The sequence below is a fragment of the Rhinatrema bivittatum genome, chromosome 4 (genome assembly GCF_901001135.1).
Source record: "Rhinatrema bivittatum chromosome 4, aRhiBiv1.1, whole genome shotgun sequence".
Taxonomy (NCBI): domain Eukaryota; kingdom Metazoa; phylum Chordata; class Amphibia; order Gymnophiona; family Rhinatrematidae; genus Rhinatrema; species Rhinatrema bivittatum.
The window spans coordinates 73,565,404-73,580,740 of NC_042618.1; positions in this window are offsets into that span (position 1 = coordinate 73,565,404).

Consider the following 15,337-nt stretch of genomic DNA (forward strand, 5'->3'; position numbering starts at 1 on the left):
AGAACTGGTCATTTCTGCTGGGAACATGCTAAAAAAAACCCCCAAAAACACTTTATCAATAACAGTATAACTACCAGGGCTCAGATCTGTATACTTAGTACCCACCCATGATGATCTTGGGCCTAGCCAAAGATTCAGTTCTGGCTATGCCACTGGCTAGTATCCCCAACTCTTTTCACCAATCTAAGCATGAGAGGAGTGAATGAAAGATTCACCTTTGGTTTTTATTTGCAACTTTTTTGGAAGGAAATGGAATTATGAATGCTTATGAAAGATGGGTGAATGGCCAGTAGCAAAAGCAGAAGCAACTGCTCAAAAGCTTCATACTTAAGCTAATATAACTCCCAGCTCGCTCTCAATAGAGAAACAAACAAAACTTTCAATAATAAATTTCTTCAGGATTCTTCAAGATTTTACTTGGCTGCAAATTTTGCATTGAGAAAAAGAAAGCCTATGACTAAGTCTGGTTTTGGTACTTAGCAATAAGGCCTCCAGTTTCAATAAAATGTTTAATTTACACGGCAAAATAAAATGGTTTTGAATCTTTTCATAGGCACTCACGGAAACGTATGTGTAAATACAATTTATCTACAGAGGCAAATTAGCAATGATAAGATGTGTACAAAACAACAAGAAAATATAAATTCCAGGCAACTCTGACTAACTGAGCAGAAAAAAAAAAAGTCAAATAATTGCTCAACTCTGTATTTCTACAAGCAACTTTTATCAGTCACTTCCTTTTAGGGTGGGGCAAGCAACTTTGCAATTGCTAGAAATACTGTGTCTCCTTCATAAAGGTCAGCTGGAGGATGGGAGATGTTTCTCTTTACAGATCTTCTCTCCAGATTTCCAAGGTCCCTGCTTCAAGCAACTTGCAACAAAAATAATTAGCATCTCTTCTCAAAGTATAGCAATAGCGCAGCAGCACCCGCCCTCTGCACTCCAAATGCCTACTCCTGAGATGGAGAGATCCCAGCAGAGTGTTCTTCAAGGTAAGGCCCACAGGCCAGTGCTGGTGTCATGCAATGCTGCAGCGCCATCCCTAGTACCCATGCAGGCTAACCCTGTGCCCACTTGAAGTGTCCGGCCAAACACTGCATAGGCCCGTCTGCACCTGCGCACATGCTTCTACGCTGGCCACCTGCCAAACTGGGCTTCTGCTTGCCTCCGGGCAAGTTCCCTACCCGCATGCCATCCCCTGGTGGTTTCAAGGGTCACACAGTTCCTAGAAATACACCCGCAGAACAAATATACACACTACCGGGATTGTTAGTCAGTCCAGGCTAGGCAGAGCTATCAAACTAATAGTTAAGAAAAAGTAGGAAGGGTGAATGGATATCTAAACTGCAAACAGAAACAGGTAAAACAAGGATTATGCTGCAAAAAGTTCACTGAACACTCACCCCTTCCCCTGCCTTCATTCACAGCCTCCCCTCTTACCCAGAAGCATTCCTTGTCTGCCCATCCGGGCTCCACTATAACTGGTACATGTGGAACCAGTTCATCTACCCATGCAGACAGAGCTGGAAGCTGGGGAGTGAGCAGGAGAAAAGGTGCTTGTCCCGGGGCAGAGAGAGAGAGAGACAGATCGGGTCTCATTCCCCACCACAAGCAGAAATCAGCAGCACCAGGGTGCCCTGAGGCTTCAGTTTTACTTGCCCCATGCCTGGCTCTCTCCCCACCTCACCTACTGCACCCCTCACTTTCTTCTCAGCTGATCGCTCCTCTGCCGAAAGTTGCCTGACATCAGCCTGCGATGACAGACTACAAATAAGGAAAAACTTTTCAATCTTTCTGAAAAGCATATTCGTTCCCTTTTCTTAGGGCGAAAAAAAAAAATTCCCACAAAACGACCCTTAAAAATATTCATTGCCAGGCAAATGTTTCCATGTCTGGAATAAAGATGCAGTGATCTGCGGTGGTGGCGGCGGCGGCGGCATCCCCTTCCCAGAAATGCTGCAAAAATGCCTGCTGCCATCCCGCTGAACCGGCCTGACCTGCAGACCGGCCACCAGGGAGAAAGAGAGAGAGCTGCGCACAAAGCAAGTACCTGGCAGGAGGAGCAGGGGTAGCGCAGTGCCGCTGGGCATGGCGCCATGGCACTGAGCAACTGCTACAGGTGCGGAGGGAGGTGCAACAATGATCAGGCTCACTCTGTGCTCCGTGACCCTCCTTTTCAAGCTCAGCACTGACAGCTGCACTGTATTTGAAACACCCCCACCACCGGACTGGTTTTTTTTTTCCAGCGCTTCCGCTAACTCCGATGCTAGCACCTTGAGTTCATGCACATAAACCACAGGTCATGCTTCCTCCTGCTGCTCATAGAAACGTGATGGCGGATAAAGATCATATGGACGGCCTGTCTAGTCTACCCATCCACTCGACTAATTCATCTTTACAGTTCCTCCCACTCCCTCAGAGATCCTCTGTTTCTCCCATGCTTTCTTGAATTCAGATTGTGTTTTAGTAGTTTCTTTCACCTGCAGGGGGAGGCTGTTCCATGCATCCACTACCGTCTCTGTAACAAAATATTTCCCTAGTTTACTCCTGAGTCTTCCCCCTTTCACCCTCATCACATAAACCCTCATTCTAGAGCCTCCTTTCTGTTGAGGTATTTAAATATCTCTATCATATCTCCCCTGTCTCGCCTTTCTTCTAGGTTATATATGTTTGCGTAGTGTCAGAATGGGGTGGGCGGCAGGATCCATGGCCCCCCCCCCCCAAAATTTTGGGCTGGTAAAGTAAAAATAAAACCTTTCTCAAGCGTCCCGCAGCAACTCCTCCATGGTCCCCTAACCCCCTCCTCCCACCTGAGAGAAGGTAATGTGCTTTGCTCCTCCCCCTTCCGTGCAGCTTGCTTGCAGACGAAGTTATGTCTTAAAGACTTAGGGATACATTTTCAAAACTTTATGCGTGTAAATCCCAGGGATTTTAGGCGTGCAGGGCCAATTTTCAAAGGCCCAGCCAAGCGCGTAAATCCCCCGGAACGCGTGTAAGTCCCGGGGCCTCGAGAAAGGGGCGAGGACGGCGTCGGCAGGGTGCCGGCGCTCACAACTTGCTCCTGCACCGAGGCAGGAGCAAATGGTAAGATAAGGATTTGGGTGGGGGGATCAGGATGGGGCTAGGGCGTGAGAAGGGAAGGGGTAGGAAGGTTAGTATAGGGCAGGGGTCGGGAACCTTTTTGGCTGAGAGAGCCATGAACGCCACATATTTTAAAATGTAATTCCGTGAGAGCCATACAAGACCTACCAAATTAATTTACTACAACCCCCTACTCTCCTGACGCCCCCAAGACCTGCCAAAAGTCCCTGGAGGTCCAGCAGGGTCCAGGAGCGGTCCGGGAGCGATCTCCTGGACTTGGGCTGTCGGCTGCCAGTAATCAAAATGGCGCCGATGGCCCTTTGCCCTCACTATGTCACTGGGGTCGACCAATGGCGGCGGTAGCCCCTGTGACATAGTGAGGGCAAAGGGCCGTCGACGTCATTTTGATTACTGGCAGCTGACGGCCCTTTGCCCTTACCATGTCACAAGGGCTACCGCCGCCATTGGTCGACCCCAGTGACAGAGTGAGGCAAAGGGCTGTCGGTGCCATTTTGACTACTGGCAGCCGACAGCCCAAGTCCAGGAGATCGCTCCCAGACCGCTCCTGGACCCCCGCTGGACCTCCAGGGACTTTTGGCAGGTCTTGGGGGGGGGGGTTGTAGTAAATTAATTTTGGAGGTCTTGGGGGGCGTCAGGAGGGTGGGGGGTTTTGTTAAGATTTTTACTTTTTTATTAAAGATTTGTCTGCGAGCCAGATGCAGCCATCAAAAGAGCCACATCTGGCTCGCGAGCCATAGGTTCCTGACCCCTGGTATAGGGGGAAGGGAACTGCAGAAGGCTGTGGGCGTCGGCGCTCGCAGGTTGCACCAATGCGCACCCCCTTGTGTGCGCCAACCCCTGATTTTATAACATGCTCGCGTGTTATAAAATTGCGTGTCCATGTGTGCGCACGTTTTTAAAATCTACCCCTTAACTTCCTCCATGAGCAATCTTAAAAATGATCCTGAGGACATACAGGCCTCTCTGCTACCGGATCAGTGTCTCTTGCGCATAGCTGTATTGCTGCCAGGACCTGCTTTCCCTTAACTGCTGCTACCACCGCTGCCAGACCTGCCTTTCCTTTCCCAGCATCCATGGACCTGCTTCTATTGCTGCAGCCACCGGACCTACCCTCCCTTGCTGCTGGTGTCCGACCTGCCTGATCTTCCCTTCCCACCTCCACAAGCTTGTCTGCTGCTGCTGCTGCAGGCCCCAGGATCTGCATTGCCTCTGCTGCCTTCAGCGTCGCTTCTCGGAGGTCAGTGGATGGTATCTCTGTCCATGAGGAAGACTGGGACAGGTGGGGGGTAGGGGTTGCAGGGAGAAAAAGGGAGCAAGAGGACAGTGCGGTGAGGAGCAGGGGGAAGGAGGAAGGTGGGAGGGAGAGGAGGAGGTGGGGGTTGGGAGAGATCAAGAGTGGGCAGAGAAGGGGGCTGAGGAGAGAGGTGGAGGACAGGGAGTGAGAACAATAGGGAGTGAGGATCGGAAGATAGGAAGATAAAAGAAGGGGCTAATTGAGAAGAAAGGGATGAGGGTGGGGTGTAAATAAAGGGAAAGGAGAGAACAGGAGGTAGGGGAAAGGGAAGAAAGGGGAAAGGGAAGAAAGAGAGGCTGAGAGGAGAGACAAGAGGTTTGATTGCTGCTTGTGTGTGTGGGGGGGGGGGGGGGGGGGGGGGGAGTGTATTATGTTGGGGCATCTGATCCTGGTTGTTTTTCTTGTGAGGATAAGCCTCTCTTCTCTCTGCCATCTTTATTTCTACCCTCGGGCATGTCCTCTCTCTCCTTCCTACACCCATCCCCCTTCCTCATCCCCCTCTTCTCCCTTCAGCTCCCGCTTTCGCTTCCTTCGATGTCCCCTTCTCCTGCCCATTCCCCCCATCTCCCTTCAGCTTTTCTCCTCCAGCTCCTCCTCTCTCTAAAGCCCCTTCTCCTTTCCCCTGCTTCTCCCCCTCCCCCTCCTCTTGCTCCATCTTCTCCCTTTTGTTCCCCACCTTACCCCTTCAAGAAAAACGAGAAAGGCTTGGTGCCGATTTCTGTTTGGGCTGCCGAGCCGTTATCATTTTTCTTGTGAGAGGGGTGGAGGTGGGGGCCATTTGCATGCCTCCCCCCCCCCAATCAAAAAGGCATCTCGCTGCCCCTGCATGTTTAGATCTTTTGAGTCTGTCCCCATGTGCTTTAGAACAAAGACCACTGATTATTTTAGTGCACCTTCTGAACCAGCTCCGTCCTGCTTATGTCCTTTTGAAGGTGCGGTCTCCAGAATTGTACACACAGTATTCCCAGTGAGGCCTCACCAGGGACCTATATAGAGTTAACGTCACCTCCCTTTTTCTGGGGACCAGGAATTATTTATATTTTCCAAAACAAATTTTGCCAAGCTCTCTCTCTTTTTTTCCTTCCCCCTCTATTTCAAGCCTGCAACAGCAGTGAATAATATAAAGAGAGAGAAGAGTATCCAACACAGCCAGCGCTCACCGGGTGCTTAGCTCATGCATCATGAGATCAGCAAAGAGGAAGTGCCACTCACGTTTTTTGCACATGCTCAAGGTGCCGGCGGCGATGGAAATTGGTATCGGAGCTAGTGGTAGTGGCTGAATGTACTCCAGCGGCTCCTCCTCCTACCACCGTAGGTCACTCACATATAACCCAGCCATACAAGGGGGCCCTATTCCCACAAAAATTAAACATTGAAAACTAGAGGCAGCCTTTAGAATATTTTTCCAGTGCTGAACCTGTTTATTTACTAGGGGTGTGCATTCGTTTTGAACTTACATGTAAAACGCAACTTTTTTTTTTTTTAACTTAAAAAAGTGATGAGGCGAAAACGATCGGATTTCCAACTTATTCAACACAGCTATGTTGAATATGTTGGAAATCGCGATTGTTGATCCTAAATAAAAATTTAAACCCCTCACCCTCCTTAATCCCCCCCCCCCCCCCAAGACTTACCACAACTCCCTGGTGATCCAGCGGGGAGTCAGGACGCCATTTCTGAACTCCTTTGCGAGGAGCACGTGACGTTGGCGCCACGTCGGAGTGACGCCGCGTCACTCCGACGTGGCGCTCCGGGACCCTCGTTGGGCCCAAAAGTTCCTTTTGGGCCCAACGAGGGTCCTGGAGCGAACCCGCGGGGAATCACGTGACGCCGCGTCACTCCGACGTGGCGTCGACGTCACATGCTCCTCGCAAAGGAGTTCAGAAATGGCGTCCTGGGGAGACGGGTGACGTCACGAACCTGCATGGCGGCCTGAATCGGTAGCTCCAGAGAGCCTAGTGCTAACATTGCAGAGAATCGAGCCCCATCTGCTTTCCTCAGTGCTCCGACGAGTCTCCTGTAAACCTTTCTCTACCCAGACATGACATCTAAACGAAAAGGACCCGATTTGAGGCAGTATACTTATGCGAAGGGGAAAGATGAGGAAGAGCCTAAGGAGGGCCCTGAAGCCCCGGACGTGAGTGTCACGGCGATGGGGGAAGATGAACATTCCGACTCTGAAATGGGGCAGCACGATACTTCTCTTCCTACCCGAGATGAATTTCGTCGATGGTTCCAGGATCTCCGCCAAGATATGAAAACTAATAAGCGGGAGATGATGGCGATAATGGCGGAATTGCGGGAAGATATGGCGGACATTGGCCGGAGGGTCGACGAGTGTGACATCCGTCTGGAGGGTCAGGCGATACGTCTGGATAAAATACAGGACGAAGAGGCTGCTTTAAATCAAAAATGTGTGGAGGTCACAGCAAAATTAGAGGATCTGGAGAATAGGAGTCGTAGGTGTAACCTGCGGTTCCGGGGTATTCCAGAGATCGAACCATATGCTGATTGTGAGGCGGTGGTGAAATCCCTCTGCAAATTTTTTCTATCACCGGAGACATCGGGGGAATCGATGGAGGCTACACCTGACATAGAGATTGAAAGGGCGCACCGCACCCCGGGTCCGAGAGGGGCCAATCAACCGCGGGATATCATAGCATGCTTTTTGCGATTTCCCGTTAAAGAAAAAGTACTGGCTGCTGCGCGTAAGCAGCAATCTTGGCAGTGGGAATCCCATCAAATTGCAGTTTATGCTGATATTTCCTCTATTACTTTAAAAAAGAGGCAAGAATACCAACCCATCACAATGGTGCTTCGTAGGGAGAAACTCCGATATCGCTGGTTGTTTCCGATGGGCATCGCAGTCACCATTCAAGGAGTAACATCCAAGGCCTTTAACATTTCTGATGCGGCGGCCATCTTGAAGACTGCAGGCTTTCCAGTTCAGGTTCCAGCGACGCAGCAACAGCGGGAGAGACCGGAGGTCAGAAGATGGCAGCGGGTAGACAATGGTGGTCGCCGGCTGCGGAGGAATGCCAGTAACCAGCTTTTGCCAGGGGAGAAGAAAGGAGACACTTGAAAAGACTCCCCCTGAGTGTTTTGTGAGTTATTCGTACAGCAGTTTACTTTGTATCAGGGCTTGAAGGTGAGGACACACCTGAAACGGAGATACTCATTTGACTGTTTTTGTTGAGTTACCCGTTGCATCTGCAGACGGGGTTTGCTGTTGTGAACTTATTTGACTTGGGGCAGCTCGATTCCTATATCTATAGTTTATGATACTGGGCACTGGAGTGGCGAGGGGCCGCTACAGGGACTTCACGCGTCTCATCTGCTTCGGCAGAAGCGCCATGAGGGTCTGGCGCAATTACTTTGGGGGGGGAGGGGGGAGGGTTAAGGGACGTGGGGATACATGGGACCATAAGCTGGATATGATTAATGGCAAATACAGGTTAATTCAATCATGCAGAGAGTTTGGGTGTGTGAGATTTGGGAGTGGAGGGATGCTTTGTGTCATAAAGGGTTTATGGTTTTCTCCATTTGTGATACTGGTGCACACTGAGTTCCTGTACAATCTCTCTCATGGCGTTACATATTCTCTCCCTTAATGTTAAGGGGCTCCATACGCCACGAAACGGCATCTCTTACGTCATGATATTCAATCTCTAGGTGCCAAAATAATATGCTTGCAGGAGACTCACCTCACAAAAAGATATGAACATGTGCTCCACTGGCCAGTGTTCACTCATAAGGTTTTTTCAGCAGCCCGACCGAAGGCTAAATATACTGGGGTCTGTACTCTATTTTGCAGAGGGGAGGACTATGTTATACATAAGCAGATAGCGGATGAGAATGGTCGCTATGTGCTAGTCTGTTTTGATTATCAGGGGACCACATATACCCTATTGAATATCTATACCCCTAATACCCATAAGGGAGACTTTTATTCTCAGATCGATGGGCTTTTGGACAAGGAGGGGGAGGGTCTACTTATAGTTGTGGGTGACTTTAATCTAACCTTGAACCCCCTTCTCGATACCTCTAAGGGGGTACAGGAAGGCTCTCGACCTCACCGCAAATGCCTTAAATCTTTGATGGCTAAATGGCATTTGGTGGACCCTTGGAGGCAGAGGAATCCAACGGGAAGGGAGTATACATTCTTTTCTGTACCTCATCACTCCTATTCCCGTATTGATTTCTTTTTAATTGATACATTTTTGGTGGACAAAATTGGGAATGTAGATGTGCAATCTATTACGTGGTCTGATCACGCCTCTATAACTTTAAAGTTGAGGGGGGTGCATGCCTCCTCTGGCATCAAAACCTGGAAATTGAATGATACTCTGCTACGCGATGACAGCTTTCGCCAGCAGATCACTGAGGGTATTCAAGAGTATCTTAATCATAATTCTGGGGCGCCTACCTTGATCTGGGACTGCCTGAAGGCGGTCGTGAGGGGCCAATGTATTTCACGGGGAGCTTATGTAAAGCGTACCAAATTGGCACATAAGCAGAAGCTTCTTCAGAAGATTGAGCATTTAGCACGTGAACACAAACACACGCAATCGGCGGTGCTTTATGTTTCATTACAACAGGCCAGGGAGGAATTGACAACATTGGCTTCTGCAGAGCTGACGGACAAATTAAAAATGCTGAATTTGGAACGATTCGCGTGGGGGAATAGGTCTGGGAAACTACTGGCCAGATTCCTAAAGCGTCGGCAAGCGCAGAATCAGATTCTGGGGATAAGGTCCGCTGGAGGGGAACTGTTAACTTCTCCCCCAGATATTCGTAAGAGGTTCCAGGAATTTTATGGAACCTTGTATACAGCTGAATCCGATATTACCGATACGCAGATTCAGGAATACCTGAGTAGAGTATCTCTTCCGATCTTGACTTCGGAGGAGAGGGGTAGGCTTGATCACGAGATCTCCTCCTTGGAAATCCAGTGGGCTATTAAGGACCTTAGGGCTCATAAAGCTCCGGGTTTAGATGGTTATACGCCTCAATATTACAAAACCTTTTCTGCTTCTTTAACCCCGTTACTGCGAGAGCTCTTTAATTCTCTACGGGATGGTGAACCCTTGAGATCCGGGTCCAATGAAGCTGGCATCACCATTCTTGAGAAACCAGGTAGAGACCCTACACATTGTGGGTCTTACCGGCCTATCTCCCTTCTCAATATTGACCTGAAATTGTTAGCTAAAATTATGGCCAATCGGTTGAATGGTGTTATGAGCAAGTTGGTTCATACCGATCAAGCGGGGTTCATACCGGGGAGAATGGCAGCAGACAACATCCGCAAAATAGTAGATTTAATTGGGTGGGCCAGAAAGGAGGGGGAGCCGATGGTCTTACTCGCAGTAGATGCGGAAAAGGCGTTCGACATGGTGCATTGGCAGTTTTTATTTCAGACTTTGCGTGCCATGAATTTCGGGGAAAATTTTTTAACCTGGTTACAGCTTCTGTATACAAACCCTACGGCCCGAGTAAAAGTTAATGGGATATATTCTGATGCCTTTAATATTCAGAGGGGAACCAGACAAGGGTGCCCCCTGTCGCCATTACTGTTCGCCTTGTTTTTGGAACCGATGGCTATCACGGTGCGGGACACATTGCGGATCCGGGGGGTGGAGATCGGGGATAGATCTTATAAAATGTCATTGTTTGCTGACGACATTTTGTTCACCCTGACTGACCCCGCCACCTCCTTACAAGGGGCTTTGGATGCCTTGGGTAACTTTAGTGGAGTTTCGGGTTTTAAGCTTAACGTTGATAAATCCGAGATTCTTAATATTACGTTGAGTAGTTCAGAGCTTCTGGATCTTAAGCAGCAGTTCCACTTCCGATGGGCGTCCTCTAAAATCAAGTATCTAGGCGTATATCTTAGTAAAGACCCTGCGGAGTTGTACCAGCTGAACTATCCTCCCCTTCTGCATAAAATTTTTGCTGATTTGGATCGCTGGTCTGAACTATACCTTTCCTGGACGGGGAGAATAGCTTCAGTGAAAATGAATGTCCTTCCCCGGCTTGGTTATTTGTTTCAGGCGCTCCCGATTTTTATCCCCGATGCTATGGTAAATGGCTGGCAGAAGCGTATCTTTTCATACATTTGGAGACGACGCCCTCCGAGGGTTTCCAGAATGGTCCTATACCGCCCTCGGATACGGGGGGGCTTGGGAGTTCCCAACTTGAAATGGTACCTGGTTGCATCCCAGTTGAGGGCGCTATTTGACTGGCATAGACTTAAGGAACAGAAACAATGGGTGGTAATAGAACGCGCGCTGGCTGGCGTCACTTCGCTTAGTTCCCTGATATGGCAGCCCAAAACAACACGTCCCTCCTTGGGGCAGGCTACAGCTCCAACTATTTATTCTTTCCAAGTTTGGGACAAATGGAAGACACAGCTGACTGGAGACAGACGGTACTATTATAGTTCCAGCTTTCAAACGAACTCTAAATTCCCTTTGGGTATGGTTTCTCCCGCCTTTCGGCGCTGGTATGAGAAAGGAATTAGAAACTTTGGCAACTTATGGGGCATGGAGGGAATTATACCTTTTCAATCTCTAAGGGAGGTATATGATTTACCACCGGGGGATGTATTCTCCTATTTGCAGCTTAGACATTTTTTTCAAGCGGAGATGGTGGGGAGGGATCTGCTGCTTGGCAAGACGCAATTTGAGTCCTGGTGTGATCAAGCGGATACCTTGAGGAAAGCTATATCCCAGGTTTACAACCATATTAACAAAGACCCTAACATCAAACCTTCATATATGCAAGCCTGGGAGAGGGATTTGGGCCGATCTCTGTCGGATGAGACATGGGATCAGATATTCGCTAGCACTAAAAAGGGCTTGCCCTACTCCCAGCTTATGGAAAATAGGTACAAAGTCTTATTTCGTTGGCATTATACGCCATCCCGGTTACATAAGTTCAACTCTACCTATGATTACAGATGCTGGAAGGGATGTGGGGAGGAAGGAACATTCTACCATATGTGGTGGGATTGCCCTTATATAAAGCAATTTTGGGCTGATTTGACTTTACTTATCAAAGATATTTTGGAGATTGAGATAGCTCTTACGCCAGAACAAGTATTATTGAATCTCCCATTTGATCTCCCTGTCATATTGGGGAAACTAGTTAATTGCATTATTTCAGCTGCAAAATGCCAGCTTGCCAGGGATTGGAAGACGTCAGGTCCCTTAGCTGTGGAAAGGATACATGCTAGGTTGCAGATCCTCAGTATACTGCATGATAGTGTGAGTACCTTTCGGGCCTGTGAGGTGGCATCATCTCAGAAGGTGTGGCGGCCGTATAGGGACTGGCTGGCGAGACGAAACACCTCAGGCACCTTATTATCCTAACGTTCTCATGACACTTCCACCGCTGGAATGTTTTACCTGTATCTTCAACAGAGTGTTTATCTAGTTTTCTTTGCTACTGGAGGGTTGGGAGGGAGGGGGGAGGGAGGGGATCATCACAGATATGTGCATTGTATTTTGAAGGAATGTAGACCGGAGACTATCTACTGTATTGTTTTGGTAATCTATTTTTATTGTCAATTTTCCACTCGTTTATGCAATGGTTGTTTGATGTATGTACACTTTCAATAAAAATTTCAATTATAAAAAAAGAAATGGCGTCCTGACTCCCCGCTGGATCACCAGGGAGTTGTGGTAAGTCTTGGGGGGGGGATTAAGGAGGGTGAGGGGTTTAAATTTTTATTTGCACGTATGGACCTAGACTCAACTTATGGAATTCTCCATATGTCCATATTGACCGCAAATGGGACCCCCTTTCGACTTATGGACTTATGAACATAAACTTTTGCTCTGCACATCCCTATTATTTACACCTTCAAAAAAATCTAGTCAATTGGCAAGGAAAGGCTTGCCTTTGCGAAAACCATGTTGACTCTCCTCTCTCACCTCCCACTATATATATGTCTATCTATATGTCCTACCAAAGGAAATGTTTAGAACTGCACTTCAGGTACTGGTTCTGGGACAGTTGGACTATTGCAGTTCACTTTATGTGGGATTCCCCTGTGCTGCAATTGATTCAGCATGCAGCAGCTCGCGTTTTATTTGGATTGCGTTGGAGTGATCATATTCAACTGGTTTTAAGGGAATTGCATTGGTTACCGGTGAGCTTGAGATCAAAATTTAAGCTTATCACTTCGGCCCAAAAGCTTTTAGGTACTGGGAAGAAATGTGTGTTACGGAAGAAGCTAGGGTGGTATAAATCCGGTCGCAATTTGCAATCCAATAATAAAGCGGTAATGAGGGGTATTGGCTACCCAGGAATAGAGCCTTCTCGTTTGTTACAACGGTTAATTGGAACTCTCTCTCTGATCAGCTTAGATCTTGGACTGATGTAAAGGAATTGAGAAAGCAGTTAAAAATCAAATCTGTTCAGGGAAGCTTTTAATTTATGATTTGTTTTATTGTGTGTAACTGTAATTAAAATGTGCTTGATGTTTCTGTTGTTGTAATCTGCACCAAACGGTCTGTTGCCTGGAGGGAGAGGACTATAAGCGCTTGAAATAAATAGATAAATAAAGTATGTGGTCAGTTATTTTGTATTTAAGAATAGCTTCTACCATTTTGCTCAGCACCAACATCAAGCTCATTGGTCTATAGTTTCCTGGATCACCCCTGGAGCCCTTTTTAAAAACTGGAGTCACATTGGCCACCCTCTAGTCTTCTGGTACTATGATTGTTTTAAATGATAGGTTGCAAATCACCAGAAACAGGTCTGCAATTTCATGTCTGAGTTCCTTCAAAACTCTTGGGTGAATACCATCCAGTCTCAGTGATTTGTTATTTTTTAGTCTGACAATCTGATTTATTATATTCTCCAGTTTTACAGTGATTTCATTTAGATGACTCATAAGAGTCATCTCCATCAAAAAATGTTTCTTGTGTGGGAATGACCTCCTCAGTAAGACAGAGGCAAAGAATTAATTTAGTTTTTCTGGTATTTCCTTGTCCTCCCTGAGCTCCCTATCAGTCATCACCAGTCCAACTGACTCCTTCACAGGCTTTTTTGCTTCAACTGTACTTGAAAAAGTTTTTATGACTTATTTTTACCTCTGTAGAAAGCTTCTTTTCAAATTCTATCTTAGCCTGCTTAATTACTTTTTACATCTAACTTGCCAGTATGCTCTTCCCTATTTTCCTGATTTGGGTCTGCTTTTCATTTTTCGTATGGTGTTCTTTAGTTTTCATTTGCCTCCTTTACCTCACTATTAAAACACACTCACAGTCGTTTGGTTTTCCTTTGATCTTTTTAATGCACAGAATACATTTTGTCTGGACCTCAAGGATGATAATTTTCAACAATGTCCATACCTTCTACAAGTTTTTAACCTTGTGAATTGCTCCTTTTAGTTTAGTTTTGTTTTTAAAACAATTTTCCTTATTTTATCATAATCTCCTTTTTTACAGTTAAACACTGCTACAGTAGTTTTCCATAGTATTATGTCCGGGATGGCATACAGTCCAACAGGATAAACATCCTGCATGTGACTAAATGCAGAATTGAATCTTTATGGGTAGAAATCCCTTGTGTGTCGGGGAAGACTATAGTGATAGTTGTATACCACCGTCCACCTGGTCAAGATGGTGAGACTGATAGTTAAATGCTAAGAGAAATTAGGGAAGCTAACCAAATTAGTAGTGCGGTAATAATGGGAGTTTTCAATTACCCCAATATTGACTGGGTAAATGCATCATCGGTACATGCTAGAGATATAAAGTTCCTGGATGGAATAAATGACATTTTTATGGAGCAATTGGTCCAGGAACCGACAAGACAGGGAGCAATTTTAGATCTAATTCTCAGTGGAGGAAAGGGTTTGGTGAGAGAGGTAACGGTGGTGGGGCTGCTTGGCAATAGTGATCATAATATGATCAAATTTGAATTAATGACTGGAAGGGGGACAGTAAGCAAATCCATGGCTCTTGTGCTAAACTTTCAAAAGGGAAACTTTGATAAAATGAGAAAAATTGTAAGAAAAAAACTGAAAGGAGCAGCTACAAAGGTAAAAAGTGTGCAAGAGGCGTGGTCATTGTTAAAAAAAATACCATCCTAGAAGCACAGTGCAGATGTATTCCACACATTAAAAAAGGTGGAAAGAAGGCAAAACGATTACCGGCATGGTTAAAAGGGGAGGTGAAAGAAGCTATTTTAGCCAAAAGATCTTCATTCAAAAATTGGAAGAAGGATCCAACAGAAGAAAATAGGATAATGCATAAGCGTTGGCAAGTTAAATGTAAGACATTGATAAGACAGGCTAAGAGAGAATTTGAAAAGAAGTTGGCTGTAGAGGCAAAAACTCACAATAAAAACTTTTTTAACTATATCCGAAGCAGAAAGCCTGTGAGGGAGTCAGTTGGACCATTAGATGATCGAGGGGTTAAAAGGGCACTTAGAGAAGATAAGGCCATCGCGGAAAGATGAAATGATTTGTTTGCTTCGGTATTTACTAAAGAGTATGTTGGGGAGGTACCCGTAATGGAGAATGTTTTCATGGGTAATGATTCCGATGGACTGAAGCAAATCACGGTGAACCTAGAAGATGTGGTAGGCCTGATTGATAAACTGAAGAATAGTAAATCACCTGGACCGGATGGTATACACCCCAGGGTTCTAAAGGAACTAAAAAATGAAATTTCAGACCTATTAGTAAAAATGTGTTACCTATCATTAAAATCATCCATTGTACCTGAAGACTGGAGGATAGCTAATGTAACCCAGTATATTTAAAAAGGGCTCCAGGGGCGATCCAGGAAACTACAGACCGGTTAGCCTGACTTCAGTGCCAGGAAAAATAGTGGAAAGTGTTCTAAGCATCAAAATCACAGAACATATAGAAAGACATGGTTTAATGGAACAAGTCAGCATGGCTTTACCCAAGGCAAGTCTTGCCTC